This window comes from Phalangium opilio, unplaced genomic scaffold (genome assembly GCF_054372755.1).
Source record: "Phalangium opilio isolate 3A_F unplaced genomic scaffold, DU_Popi_V2 ptg000002l_1, whole genome shotgun sequence".
Lineage (NCBI taxonomy): Eukaryota > Metazoa > Arthropoda > Arachnida > Opiliones > Phalangiidae > Phalangium > Phalangium opilio.
In genome coordinates, this window is record NW_028324144.1 from 17,095,108 (window position 1) to 17,108,898 (window position 13,791).

Sequence of the window (13,791 nt, forward strand, 5' to 3'; positions counted from 1 at the left end):
ATCTGGGGACATTTGTGTATAAATTATTAGATTTTGTACTAGTGTCGAAGCCTATATGGTTCCATCAGGTATTTCAATTTCATTTTTCACACTCGATAAATTTACAAGTGGGGACCTTCACAGTCATTTCAACAGACAAGTGGGGTCTTTTAAACACACATTTTCTAATTTCATGTATATTTTAATTTTATAGTTTAAATATTGATTATCAGAATGAAATTTAAGTAATCAGTCCTATTTCTAGCTTAACACTTAAGTTTTAAGCTAATTTCTGGTTTACATGTGGGGACCTAAACAGTCTTCCAACCTTATATCTGGGGACATTTGTGTATAAATTATTAGGTTTTAAATTATTGTCAAAGCCTATATGGTTCAATCAAGTATTTCAAATTCATTTTTCACACTCGATAAATTTACAAGTGGGGACCTTCACCGTCATTTCAACAGACAAGTGAGGTCTTTTAAACACACATTTTCTAATTTCATGTATATTTTAATTTTATAGTTTAAATATTGATTATTATAATGAAATTTAGGTAATCGGACCTTTTAAAGGCTTAACACTTAAGTTTTGAGCTGATTTCAGGTTTACAAGTGGGGACCTAAACAGTCTTCCAACCTTATATCTGGGGACATTTGTGTATAAATTATTAGGTTTTAAATTAGTGTCAAAGCCTATATGGTTCAATCAAGTATTTCAATTTCATTTTTCACACTCGATAAATTTACAAGTGGGGACCTTCACCGTCATTTCAACAGACAAGTGGGGTCTTTTAAACACACATTTTCTAATTTCATGTATATTTTAATTTTATAGTTTAAATATTGATTATTAGAATGAAATTTAGGTAATCAGTCCTTTTTCTAGCTTAACACTTAAGTTTTGAGCTAATTTCAGGTTCACAAGTGGGGACCTAAACAGTCTTCCAACCTTATATCTGGGGACATTTGTGTATAAGTTATTAGGTTTTAAATTAGTGCCAAAGCCTATATGGTTCAATCAAGTATTTCAATTTCATTTTTCACACTCGATAAATTTACAAGTGGGGACCTTCACAGTCATTTCAACAGACAAGTGGGGTCTTTTAAACACACATTTTCTAATTTCATGTATATTTTAATTTTATAGTTTAAATATTGATTATTAGAATGAAATTTAAGTAATCAGTCCTATTTCTAGCTTAACACTTAAGTTTTGAGCTAATTTCAGGTTCACAAGTGGGGACCTAAACAGTCTTCCAACCTTATATCTGGGGACATTTGTGTATAAGTTATTAGGTTTTAAATTAGTGCCAAAGCCTATATGGTTCAATCAAGTATTTCAATTTCATTTTTCACACTCGATAAATTTACAAGTGGGGACCTTCACAGTCATTTCAACAGACAAGTGGGGTCTTTTAAACACACATTTTCTAATTTCATGTATATTTTAATTTTATAGTTTAAATATTGATTATTAGAATGAAATTTAAGTAATCAGTCCTATTTCTAGCTTAACACTTAAGTTTTGAGCTAATTTCAGGTTTACAAGTGGGGACCTAAACAGTCTTCCAACCTTATATCTGGGGACATTTGTGTATAAATTATTAGATTTTGTACTAGTGTCGAAGCCTATATGGTTCCATCAGGTATTTCAATTTCATTTTTCACACTCGATAAATTTACAAGTGGGGACCTTCACCGTCATTTCAACAGACAAGTGGGGTCTTTTGAACACACATTTTCTAATTTCATGTATATTTTAATTTTATAGTTTAAATATTGATTATTAGAATGAAATTTAGGTAATCAGTCCTTTTTCTAGCTTAACACTTAAGTTTTGAGCTAATTTCAGGTTCACAAGTGGGGACCTAAACAGTCTTCCAACCTTATATCTGGGGACATTTGTGTATAAGTTATTAGGTTTCAAATTAGTGCCAAAGCCTATATGGTTCAATCAAGTATTTCAATTTCATTTTTCACACTCGATAAATTTACAAGTGGGGACCTTCACAGTCATTTCAACAGACAAGTGGGGTCTTTTAAACACACATTTTCTAATTTCATGTATATTTTAATTTTATAGTTTAAATATTGATTATTAGAATGAAATTTAAGTAATCAGTCCTATTTCTAGCTTAACACTTCAGTTTTGAGCTGATTTCAGGTTTACAAGTGGGGACCTAAACAGTCTTCCAACCTTATATCTGGGGACATTTGTGTATAAATTATTAGGTTTTAAATTAGTGTTAAAGCCTATATGGTTCAATCAAGTATTTCAATTTCATTTTTCACACTCGATAAATTTACAAGTGGGGACCTTCACCGTCATTTCAACAGACAAGTGGGGTCTTTTAAACACACATTTTCTAATTTCATGTATATTTTAATTTTATAGTTTAAATATTGATTATTAGAATGAAATTTAAGTAATCAGTCCTATTTCTAGCTTAACACTTAAGTTTTGAGCTAATTTCAGGTTTACAAGTGGGGACCTAAACAGTCTTCCAACCTTATATCTGGGGACATTTGTGTATAAATTATTAGATTTTGTACTAGTGTCGAAGCCTATATGGTTCCATCAGGTATTTCAATTTCATTTTTCACACTCGATAAATTTACAAGTGGGGACCTTCACCGTCATTTCAACAGACAAGTGGGGTCTTTTGAACACACATTTTCTAATTTCATGTATATTTTAATTTTATAGTTTAAATATTGATTATTAGAATGAAATTTAGGTAATCAGTCCTTTTTCTAGCTTAACACTTAAGTTTTGAGCTAATTTCAGGTTCACAAGTGGGGACCTAAACAGTCTTCCAACCTTATATCTGGGGACATTTGTGTATAAGTTATTAGGTTTCAAATTAGTGCCAAAGCCTATATGGTTCAATCAAGTATTTCAATTTCATTTTTCACACTCGATAAATTTACAAGTGGGGACCTTCACAGTCATTTCAAAAGACAAGTGGGGTCTTTTAAACACACATTTTCTAATTTCATGTATATTTTAATTTTATAGTTTAAATATTGATTATTAGAATGAAATTTAAGTAATCAGTCCTATTTCTAGCTTAACACTTCAGTTTTGAGCTGATTTCAGGTTTACAAGTGGGGACCTAAACAGTCTTCCAACCTTATATCTGGGGACATTTGTGTATAAATTATTAGGTTTTAAATTAGTGTTAAAGCCTATATGGTTCAATCAAGTATTTCAATTTCATTTTTCACACTCGATAAATTTACAAGTGGGGACCTTCACCGTCATTTCAACAGACAAGTGGGGTCTTTTAAACACACATTTTCTAATTTCATGTATATTTTAATTTTATAGTTTAAATATTGATTATTATAATGAAATTTAGGTAATCGGACTTTTAAAGGCTTAACACTTAAGTTTTGAGCTAATTTCAGGTTTACAAGTGGGGACCTAATCAGTCTTCCAACCTTATATCTGGGGACATTTGTGTATAAATTATTAGGTTTTAAATTAGTGTCAAAGCCTATATGGTTCAATCAAGTATTTCAATTTCATTTTTCACACTCGATAAATTTACAAGTGGGGACCTTCACCGTCATTTCAACAGACAAGTGGGGTCTTTTAAACACACATTTTCTAATTTCATGTATATTTTAATTTTATAGTTTAAATATTGATTATTAGAATGAAATTTAAGTAATCAGTCCTATTTCTAGCTTAACACTTCAGTTTTGAGCTGATTTCAGGTTTACAAGTGGGGACCTAAACAGTCTTCCAACCTTATATCTGGGGACATTTGTGTATAAATTATTAGGTTTTAAATTAGTGTCAAAGCCTATATGGTTCAATCAAGTATTTCAATTTCATTTTTCACACTCGATAAATTTACAAGTGGGGACCTTCACCGTCATTTCAACAGACAAGTGGGGTCTTTTAAACACACATTTTCTAATTTCATGTATATTTTAATTTTATAGTTTAAATATTGATTATTATAATGAAATTTAGGTAATCGGACCTTTTAAAGGCTTAACACTTAAGTTTTGAGCTGATTTCAGGTTTACAAGTGGGGACCTAAACAGTCTTCCAACCTTATATCTAGGGACATTTGTGTATAAATTATTAGGTTTTAAATTAGTGTCAAAGCCTATATGGTTCAATCAAGTATTTCAATTTCATTTTTCACACTCGATAAATTTACAAGTGGGGACCTTCACCGTCATTTCAACAGACAAGTGGGGTCTTTTAAACACACATTTTCTAATTTCATGTATATTTTAATTTTATAGTTTAAATATTGATTATTAGAATGAAATTTAAGTAATCAGTCCTATTTCTAGTTTAACACTTAAGTTTTGAGCTAATTTCAGGTTTACAAGTGGGGACCTAAACAGTCTTCCAACCTTATATCTGGGGACATTTGTGTGTAAATTATTAGATTTTGTACTAGTGTCGAAGCCTATATGGTTCCATCAGGTATTTCAATTTCATTTTTCACACTCGATAAATTTACAAGTGGGGGACCTTCACCGTCATTTCAACAGACAAGTGGGGTCTTTTAAACACACATTTTCTAATTTCATGTATATTTTAATTTTATAGTTTAAATATTGATTATTATAATGAAATTTAGGTAATCGGACCTTTTAAAGGCTTAACACTTAAGTTTTGAGCTGATTTCAGGTTTACAAGTGGGGACCTAAACAGTCTTCCAACCTTATATCTGGGGACATTTGTGTATAAATTATTAGGTTTTAAATTAGTGTCAAAGCCTATATGGTTCAATCAAGTATTTCAATTTCATTTTTCACACTCGATAAATTTACAAGTGGGGACCTTCACCGTCATTTCAACAGACAAGTGGGGTCTTTTAAACACACATTTTCTAATATCATGTATATTTTAATTTTATAGTTTAAATATTGATTATCAGAATGAAATTTAAGTAATCAGTCCTATTTCTAGCTTAACACTTAAGTTTTGAGCTAATTTCAGGTTTACAAGTGGGGACCTAAACAGTCTTCCAACCTTATATCTGGGGACATTTGTGTATAAATTATTAGGTTTTAAATTAGTGTCAAAGCCTATATATTTCCATCAGGTATTTCAATTTCATTTTTCACACTCGATAAATTTACAAGTGGGGACCTTCACAGTTATTTCAACAGACAAGTGGGGTCTTTTAAACACACATTTTCTAATTTCATGTATATTTTAATTTTATATTTTAAATATTGATTATTATAATGAAATTTAGGTAATCGGACCTTTTAAAGGCTTAACACTTAAGTTTTGAGCTGATTTCAGGTTTACAAGTGGGGACCTAAACAGTCTTCCAACCTTATATCTGGGGACATTTTTTGATATTACACTTTCAAGATCCACGCAGTGACTTCATTGACAAGTGGGGACTTTCACCTAGCGACATCTATATCTGAAATTTGAAAGTAATCTGGAATTAAGGTCCCCATTTATGCGGTGAAAATATCGTGTGTTTTCAGGTCCCTACATATAAATGTCTTGGGTTCTTTTTCCACAGCGAGTGTTTAATTATATGCTTTACGGCCCTCAACTAATTATGAAATCCTCTTTTTAATGAACTATAGTTAATTGGGTCCTCAGATGTCAATCACTCCTTACCGGTCCCCAAGTGTCAATCGTGTGCCCGTATGGGTGTGTGTGTGTGTGTGTCTGTCTGTTGTTATACCCACGTGACCGCGTTCGCAGTTTGCAAATCGGAGCAAACGTGTTCTCAATTTCCGGAAATTTCGAAAATTGTATTACACTTACAGGCTATTACTCCATTGCCTGTCTAACATCACCAGCCTCTGGTCTTTGTCCATCCCACATGGACACCAGTCTGTACACACTGGCTTCTAATCACAATCGTCTGCTGCTCTTTGTCCATCCCACATGGACAACAGTCTGTACACACTGGCTTCTAATCCCCACCCTCTTGTGGTCTTTGTCCATCCCACATGGACACCAGTCTGTACACACTGGCTTCTAATCACCACCGTCATCTGCTCTTTGTCCATCCCACATGGACACCAGTCTGTAAACCTGGCTTCTAACACCACCATCTTCTGGTCTTTGTTTTTGTCCATCCCACATGGACACCAGTCTGTACACTTGGCTTCTAACACCACCATCTTCTGGTCTTTGTTTTTGTCCATCCCACATGGACACCAGTCTGTACACCTGGCTTCTACTCCATCATCATCGTTAAGGTTAAGACATACGCGGCGATCGGCCAGGGCTACGAGAAACGTCCGGCCTTCCTAAGGTGGGGCTTCCACCAAAGGTTCACGCAATTGCGCTGTTCTTATCCATAGCTGCGATTCGACACCCTTATATACTACCTATTTGAGTAAGGCGACGCAACCGGCGTATGCTTCATTTCAAACGCCAATATTAGTCAAGTCTCTCAAGAATGTTTAATTATTCTTTTTCAAAACGATGTAACGCTCAATAAGGCGAACAACTATCGAAGAAAATATTTAATATTAATTATATTTATTTTAATATTTAAGATAATCATGTCTCTAAACTCAAAATTAATACGGAAAGGGTAAAACAGTAGTCTATGTGTTTGTCTATATGTGTCCGTCCGTTGTTACCCTAGTGCGCTGCGTTAGAAGTTCGTTTTTGTTTTGATGTGTAAAGAAATCCTTCAGAACCTTAATATTCCCGTTTTCCATAATATAAAATGAATATGTGGAAATATTTTTCGTAATTATGATGCATTTAGTACTTTTGTAGCTTTAAAGCTCTATTTCATTTTGATATTCCAAAGATTTTTTTTAATATTATTATTTAAAATGGATGTTTATATATTACTTAAGCTATACTACATCTGTTTATAGCATAATCCTTCCTAAAGTGAATAAAGCGCAACGCTACAATGTTGGTCAAATGAACTTATATTTGTTAATAGGCCTAGTGAACCAAAAAGTAAACGCTTGGGTTTGGTTTTCGTTTCTGTAATGCAGAGACAATAACGGTTCAGAGTGAGCCGAAAGTTAAATACACTATTAAATAATTAGGCTTAGATTATATAATCATGGTGGAAATCTGGGCCGCGTTCAGCAGAGCCCAGCGCTGTTAGCAGTGTCCTACATAACGGGATTTTGTTTTTGAATTTTGACGTCACGGTGCTTAGCGCTGAGCTAGCGCGGTCTTCAAAGAAAATAGTCGGCTTTTTGGATAACGTGACGTAAAACGTGTAGTTCTCAGCTTGGCGAAAAAACCATGGATGAATCAATACAAATAGCTCTATGGGACTATAGCTATTTAATTGGCGTGAAACCAGTTGATCACGCGAGAATTTTAAGAGATATGTTAGTTTCTAATTTTAATTATAAAAGTTGTTATCTATCTCTATAAATATGTTATCATACAATTTTTGTTAAGCCTTGGTACCTTGCACGCTTTATTGCGCTAGCGTCATTTATAAAACGCCGATGACCGGAGAAAAGCTATGACGACAGAGCTCACCGGTAAACATTTCCAAAATCCGCTGTCTTTTTTGGTGAGCTCTGCTGAACGCAGCCCAGACCAGTGAAAGGTCTGATCGTAATCGGATAATAGCTTCGTGTTTTCATGCTTTTCATGGTACGCATTTACTTTCAGTGTGTGTAGCCACAAATAAGCTTTGGTGTTATGTAACGTTAACAGTCATGTTGACAAACTAAGAAAATCGTTGAGGTTAAACGAGAGGATAGTGTTTATATGGCAACCCTGTTGTGAATATGGCTTTGAACATAGAGGTAGAGGGTATACAGTTGAGGAGTAGAAAATTGGGCCTTTACAAACACGTAAAGGTAGTATCCCTCCAAAGTTGTATCTCTTCATTTCCCGTTTCTCCCCCATCGGATGATTTTAATGTGTACAAGTATATCATTATTGGATGTAAAATGTCGTCTGATTTACAGTATATTTGCTATGCTTTGTATACTGCTTTAATATTTCATAAATTTTAACTTAAGAAACATTTCCATATCTGGGTAAATAAGTTTGTAAGTAGTCGTCTTGACTCGGAGAGGTAATATTTTGGTTTTCCCAACTTGTTTTCCCTCTTATTAATTTTAATAGATATGGAAAAGGAAACATATCTTCTTTTTTGTTATTGTTTTATAAAGATGAAAGTTAATTAAATTCAAATTATTAACTAGCACTCTCGGCAACGGCCATATCACGCTGAATACACCGGTTCTCGTCCGATCACCAAAGTTAAGCAGCGTCGAGCGCAGTCAGTACTTGGGAGGGAGACCACTTAGGAACACTGCGTGCCGTTGGATTTTTCACTTTTTTTCCTCATTTAAATTTTAATAGATATGAAAAAAGCAAACATGTTTTTTTTTGTTATTGTTTTAAAATTATGAAGGTTAATTTGTCTCACTTAATTTAAATTCGAATTATTAACTAGCACTCTCGGCAACGGCCATATCACGCTGAAAACACCGGTTCTCGTCCGATCACCGAAGTTAAGCAGCGTCGAGCGCATACAGTACTTGGGAATACTGCGTGCCGTTGGCTTTTTCACTTTTGTTTCCTCTTTCAAATTCCACCAGATATGAAAAAAGCAAACATATCTTCTTTCTGTTATTGTTTTATAAAGATGAAAGTTAATTTAAATCAAATTATTAACTAGCACTATCGGCAACGGCCATAACACGCTGAATACACCGGTTCTCGTACGGTAACCGTAGTTAAGCAGCGTCGTGCGCAGTCAGTATTTGGGAGGGCGACCACTTAGGAACACTGCGTGCCGTTAGCTTTTTCACTTTTTTTTCCTCTTTTAAATTCCAATAGATATGAAAAAAGCAAACATATTTTCTTTTTGTTATTGTTTTAAAAAGATGAAGGTTAATTTGTCTCACTTAATTTAAATTCGAATTATTATCTAGCACTCTCGGCAACGGCCATATCACGCTGAGAACAACGGTTCTCGTCCGATCGCCGACGTTAGCAGCGTCGAGCGCAGTCAGTACTTGGGAATACTGCGTGCCGTTGGCTTTTTCACTTTTGTTTCCTCTTTTAAATTCCACCCGATATGAAAAAAGCAAACATATCTTCTTTTTGTTATTGTTTTATAAAGATGAAAGTTAATTAAATTAAAATTATTAACCAGCACTCTCGGCAACGGCCATATCACGCTGAATACACCGGTTCTCGTCCGATAACTGATGTTAAGCAGCGTTGAGCGCAGTCACTACTTGGGAGGGAGACCACTTAGGAACACTGCGTGCCGTTGGCTTTTTCACTTTTTTTTCCTCTTTTAAATTTTAATAGATATGAAAAAAGCAAACATGTTTTCATTTTGTTATTGTTTTAAAATGATGAAGGTTAATTTGTCTCACTTAATTTAAATTCGAATTATTAACTAGCACTCTCGGCAACGACCATATCACGCTGAATACAGCGGTTCTCGTCCGATCACCGAAGTTAAGCAGCGTCGAGCGCAGTCAGTACTTGGGAGGGAGAACACTTAGGAACACTGCGTGCCGTTGGCTTTTTCACTTTTTTTTCCTCTTTTAAATTTTAATAGATATGAAAAAAGCAAACATATCTTCATTTTTGTTATTGTTTTATAAAGATGAAAGTTAATTAAATTCAAATTATTAACTTGCACTCTCGGCAACGGCCATATCACGCTGAATACACCGGTTCTCGTCCGATAACCGAAGTTAAGCAGCGTCGAGCGCAGTCAGTACTTGGGAGGGAGACCACTTAGGAACACTGCGTGCCGTTTTTTCACTTTTTTCCCTCTTATAAATTTTAATAGATATGAAAAAGCAAACATATCTTCTTTTTTGTTATTGTTTTATAAAGATGAAAGTTAATTAAATTCAAATTATTAACTAGCACTCTCGGCAACGGCCATATCACGCTGAATACACCGGTTCTCGTCCGATAACCGAAGTTAAGCAGCGTCGAGCGCATACAGTACTTGGGAATACTGCGTTCCGTTGGTTTTTCACTTTTGTTTCCTCTTTTAAATTCCACCCGATATGAAAGAAGCAAACATATCTTCTTTTTGTTATTGTTTTATAAAGATGAAAGTTAATTAAATTCAAATTATTAACTTGCACTCTCGGCAACGGCCATATCACGCTGAATACACCGGTTCTCGTCCGATAACCGAAGTTAAGCAGCGTCGAGCGCAGTCAGTACTTGGGAGGGAGACCACTTAGGAACACTGCGTGCCGTTTTTTCACTTTTTTTCCCTCTTATAAATTTTAATAGATATGAAAAAGCAAACATATCTACTTTTTTGTTATTGTTTTATAAAGATGAAAGTTAATTAAATTCAAATTATTAACTAGCACTCTCGGCAACGGCCATATCACGCTGAATACACCGGTTCTCGTCCGATAACCGAAGTTAAGCAGCGTCGAGCGCATACAGTACTTGGGAATACTGCGTTCCGTTGGTTTTTCACTTTTGTTTCCTCTTTTAAATTCCACCCGATATGAAAGAAGCAAACATATCTTCTTTTTGTTATTGTTTTATAAAGATGAAAGTTAATTAAATTCAAATTATTAACTAGCACTCTCGGCAACGGCCATATCACGCTGAATACACCGGTTCTCGTCCGATCACCGAAGTTAAGAAGCGTCGAGCGCAGTCAGTACTTGGGAGGGCGACCACTTAGGAACACTGCGTGCCGTTAGCTTTTTCCCTTTTTTTTCCTCTTTTAAATTCCAATAGATATAAAAAAGCAAACATATTTTCTTTTTGTTATTGTTTTAAAAAGATGAAGGTTAATTTGTCTCACTTAATTTAAGTTCGAATTATTATCTAGCACTCTCGGCAACGGCCATATCACGCTGAGAACACCGGTTCTCGTCCGATCGCCGACGTTAGCAGCGTCGAGCGCAGTCAGTACTTGGGAATACTGCGTGCCGTTGGCTTTTTCACTTTTGTTTCCTCTTTTAAATTCCACCCGATATGAAAAAAGCAAACATATCTTCTTTTTGTTATTGTTTTATAAAGATGAAAGTTGATTTAGTTCAAATTATTAACTAGCATTCTCGGCAACGGCCATAACACGCTGAATACACCGGTTCTCGTCCGATCAGCGAAGTTAAGCAGCGTCGAGCGCAGTCAGTACTTGGGAGGGAGACCACTTAGGAACACTGCGTGCCGTTGGGTTTTTCACTTTTTTTCCTCTTTTAAATTTTAATAGATATGAAAAAAGCAAACATGTTTTTTTTTGTTATTGTTTTAAAATTATGAAGGTTAATTTGTCTCACTTAATTTAAATTCGAATTATTAACTAGCACTCTCGGCAACGGCCATATCACGCTGAAAACACCGGTTCTCGTCCGATCACCGAAGTTAAGCAGCGTCGAGCGCAGTCAGTACTTGGGATGGAGACCACTTAGGAACACTGCGTGCCGTTGGCTTTTTCACTTTTTTTTAGTCTTTTAAATTTTAATAGATATGAAAAAAGCAAACATATCTTCTTTTTTGTTATTGTTTTATAAAGATGAAAGTTAATTAAATTCAAATTATTAACTAGCACTCTCGGCAACGGCCATATCACGCTGAATACATCGGTTCTCGTCCGATAACCGAATTAAGCAGCGTTGAGCGCAGTCAGTACTTGGGAGGGAGACCACTTAGGAACACTGCGTGCCGTTTTTTCACTTTTTTTCCCTCTTATAAATTTTAATAGATATGAAAAAGCAAACATATCTTCTTTTTTGTTATTGTTTTATAAAGATGAAAGTTAATTAAATTCAAATTATTAACTAGCACTCTCGGCAACGGCCATATCACGCTGAATACACCGGTTCTCGTCCGATCACCGAAGTTAAGCAGCGTCGAGCGCAGTCAGTACTTGGGAGGGAGACCACTTAGGAACACTGCGTGCCGTTGGATTTTTCACTTTTTTTCCTCATTTAAATTTTAATAGATATGAAAAAAGCAAACATGTTTTTTTTTGTTATTGTTTTAAAATTATGAAGGTTAATTTGTCTCACTTAATTGAAATTCGAATTATTAACTAGCACTCTCGGCAACGGCCATATCACGCTGAAAACACCGGTTCTCGTCCGATCACCGAAGTTAAGCAGCGTCGAGCGCATACAGTACTTGGGAATACTGCGTGCCGTTGGCTTTTTCACTTTTGTTTCCTCTTTCAAATTCCACCAGATATGAAAAAAAGCAAACATATCTTCTTTCTGTTATTGTTTTATAAAGATGAAAGTTAATTTAAATCAAATTATTAACTAGCACTATCGGCAACGGCCATAACACGCTGAATACACCGGTTCTCGTACGATAACCGAAGTTAAGCAGCGTCGTGCGCAGTCAGTATTTGGGAGGGCGACCACTTAGGAACACTGCGTGCCGTTAGCTTTTTCACTTTTTTTTCCTCTTTTAAATTCCAATAGATATGAAAAAAGCAAACATATTTTCTTTTTGTTATTGTTTTAAAAAGATGAAGGTTAATTTGTCTCACTTAATTTAAATTCGAATTATTATCTAGCACTCTCGGCAACGGCCATATCACGCTGAGAACAACGGTTCTCGTCCGATCGCCGACGTTAGCAGCGTCGAGCGCAGTCAGTACTTGGGAATACTGCGTGTCGTTGGCTTTTTCACTTTTGTTTCCTCTTTTAAATTCCACCCGATATGAAAAAAGCAAACATATCTTCTTTTTGTTATTGTTTTATAAAGATGAAAGTTAATTAAATTAAAATTATTAACCAGCACTCTCAGCAACGGCCATATCACGCTGAATACACCGGTTCTCGTCCGATAACCGATGTTAAGCAGCGTCGAGCGCAGTCACTACTTGGGAGGGAGACCACTTAGGAACACTGCGTGCCGTTGGCTTTTTCACTTTTTTTTCCTCTTTTAAATTTTAATAGATATGAAAAAAGCAAACATGTTTTCATTTTGTTATTGTTTTAAAATGATGAAGGTTAATTTGTCTCACTTAATTTAAATTCGAATTATTAACTAGCACTCTCGGCAACGACCATATCACGCTGAATACAGCGGTTCTCGTCCGATCACCGAAGTTAAGCAGCGTCGAGCGCAGTCAGTACTTGGGAGGGAGAACACTTAGGAACACTGCGTGCCGTTGGCTTTTTCACTTTTTTTTCATCTTTTAAATTTTAATAGATATGAAAAAAGCAAACATGTTTTTTTGTTATTGTTTTAAAATGATGAAGGTTAATTTGTCTCACTTAATTTAAATTCGAATTATTAACTAGCACTCTCGGCAACGGCCATATCACGCTGAAAACACCGGTTCTCGTCCGATCATCGAATTTAAGCAGCGTCGAGCGCATACAGTACTTGGGAATACTGCGTGCCGTTGGCTTTTTCACTTTTATTTCCTCTTTCAAATTCCACCAGATATGAAAAAAGCAAACATATCTTCTTTTTGTTATTGTTTTATAAAGATGAAAGTTAATTTAATTCAAATTATTAACTAGCACTCTCGGCAACGGCCATATCACGCTGAGAACACCGGTTCTCGTCCGATCGCCGACGTTAGCAGCGTCGAGCGCAGTCAGTACTTGGGAATACTGCGTGCCGTTGGCTTTTTCACTTTTGTTTCCTCTTTTAAATTCCACCCGAATTGAAAAAAGCACACATATCTTCTTTTTGTTATTGTTTTATAAAGATGAAAGTTAATTTAATTCAAATTATTAACTAGCATTATCGGCAACGGCCATATCACTCTGAATACACCGGTTCTCGTACGATAACCGAAGTTAAGCAGCGTCGAGCGCAGTCAGTATTTGGGAGGGCGACCACTTAGGAACACTGCGTGCCGTTGGCTTTTTCACTTTTTTTCCTCTTTTAAA

At 35.3% G+C, this 13,791-nt stretch overlaps 1 non-coding gene and 16 pseudogenes across 1 annotated transcript; all 17 read left to right on the forward strand.

The window, feature by feature from the left end:
* The first annotated feature begins 8,140 nt into the window (after positions 1 to 8,140).
* On the forward strand, positions 8,141 to 8,259 carry LOC149722067 (5S ribosomal RNA; annotated as a pseudogene).
* A 135-nt stretch (positions 8,260 to 8,394) lies between these two features.
* On the forward strand, positions 8,395 to 8,497 carry LOC149722068 (5S ribosomal RNA; annotated as a pseudogene).
* A 122-nt stretch (positions 8,498 to 8,619) lies between these two features.
* Positions 8,620 to 8,738, forward strand: LOC149722069 (5S ribosomal RNA; annotated as a pseudogene).
* Positions 8,739 to 9,099: 361 nt separating this feature from the next.
* LOC149722070 (5S ribosomal RNA) lies at positions 9,100 to 9,218 on the forward strand (annotated as a pseudogene).
* Positions 9,219 to 9,355: 137 nt separating this feature from the next.
* On the forward strand, positions 9,356 to 9,474 carry LOC149722071 (5S ribosomal RNA; annotated as a pseudogene).
* A 123-nt stretch (positions 9,475 to 9,597) lies between these two features.
* Positions 9,598 to 9,716, forward strand: LOC149722072 (5S ribosomal RNA; annotated as a pseudogene).
* Positions 9,717 to 10,057: 341 nt separating this feature from the next.
* Positions 10,058 to 10,176, forward strand: LOC149722073 (5S ribosomal RNA; annotated as a pseudogene).
* A 342-nt stretch (positions 10,177 to 10,518) lies between these two features.
* On the forward strand, positions 10,519 to 10,637 carry LOC149722074 (5S ribosomal RNA; annotated as a pseudogene).
* Positions 10,638 to 10,997: 360 nt separating this feature from the next.
* LOC149722075 (5S ribosomal RNA) lies at positions 10,998 to 11,116 on the forward strand (annotated as a pseudogene).
* A 135-nt stretch (positions 11,117 to 11,251) lies between these two features.
* LOC149722076 (5S ribosomal RNA) lies at positions 11,252 to 11,370 on the forward strand (annotated as a pseudogene).
* A 123-nt stretch (positions 11,371 to 11,493) lies between these two features.
* Positions 11,494 to 11,611, forward strand: LOC149722077 (5S ribosomal RNA; annotated as a pseudogene).
* A 118-nt stretch (positions 11,612 to 11,729) lies between these two features.
* On the forward strand, positions 11,730 to 11,848 carry LOC149722078 (5S ribosomal RNA). Its single transcript, XR_016381420.1, has one exon. It is a non-coding gene; the product is annotated as a 5S ribosomal RNA (ribosomal RNA).
* Positions 11,849 to 11,983: 135 nt separating this feature from the next.
* On the forward strand, positions 11,984 to 12,086 carry LOC149722079 (5S ribosomal RNA; annotated as a pseudogene).
* Positions 12,087 to 12,209: 123 nt separating this feature from the next.
* Positions 12,210 to 12,328, forward strand: LOC149722080 (5S ribosomal RNA; annotated as a pseudogene).
* Positions 12,329 to 12,689: 361 nt separating this feature from the next.
* On the forward strand, positions 12,690 to 12,808 carry LOC149722081 (5S ribosomal RNA; annotated as a pseudogene).
* Positions 12,809 to 12,945: 137 nt separating this feature from the next.
* Positions 12,946 to 13,064, forward strand: LOC149722082 (5S ribosomal RNA; annotated as a pseudogene).
* A 583-nt stretch (positions 13,065 to 13,647) lies between these two features.
* Positions 13,648 to 13,766, forward strand: LOC149722083 (5S ribosomal RNA; annotated as a pseudogene).
* The last annotated feature ends 25 nt before the right edge of the window (positions 13,767 to 13,791 follow it).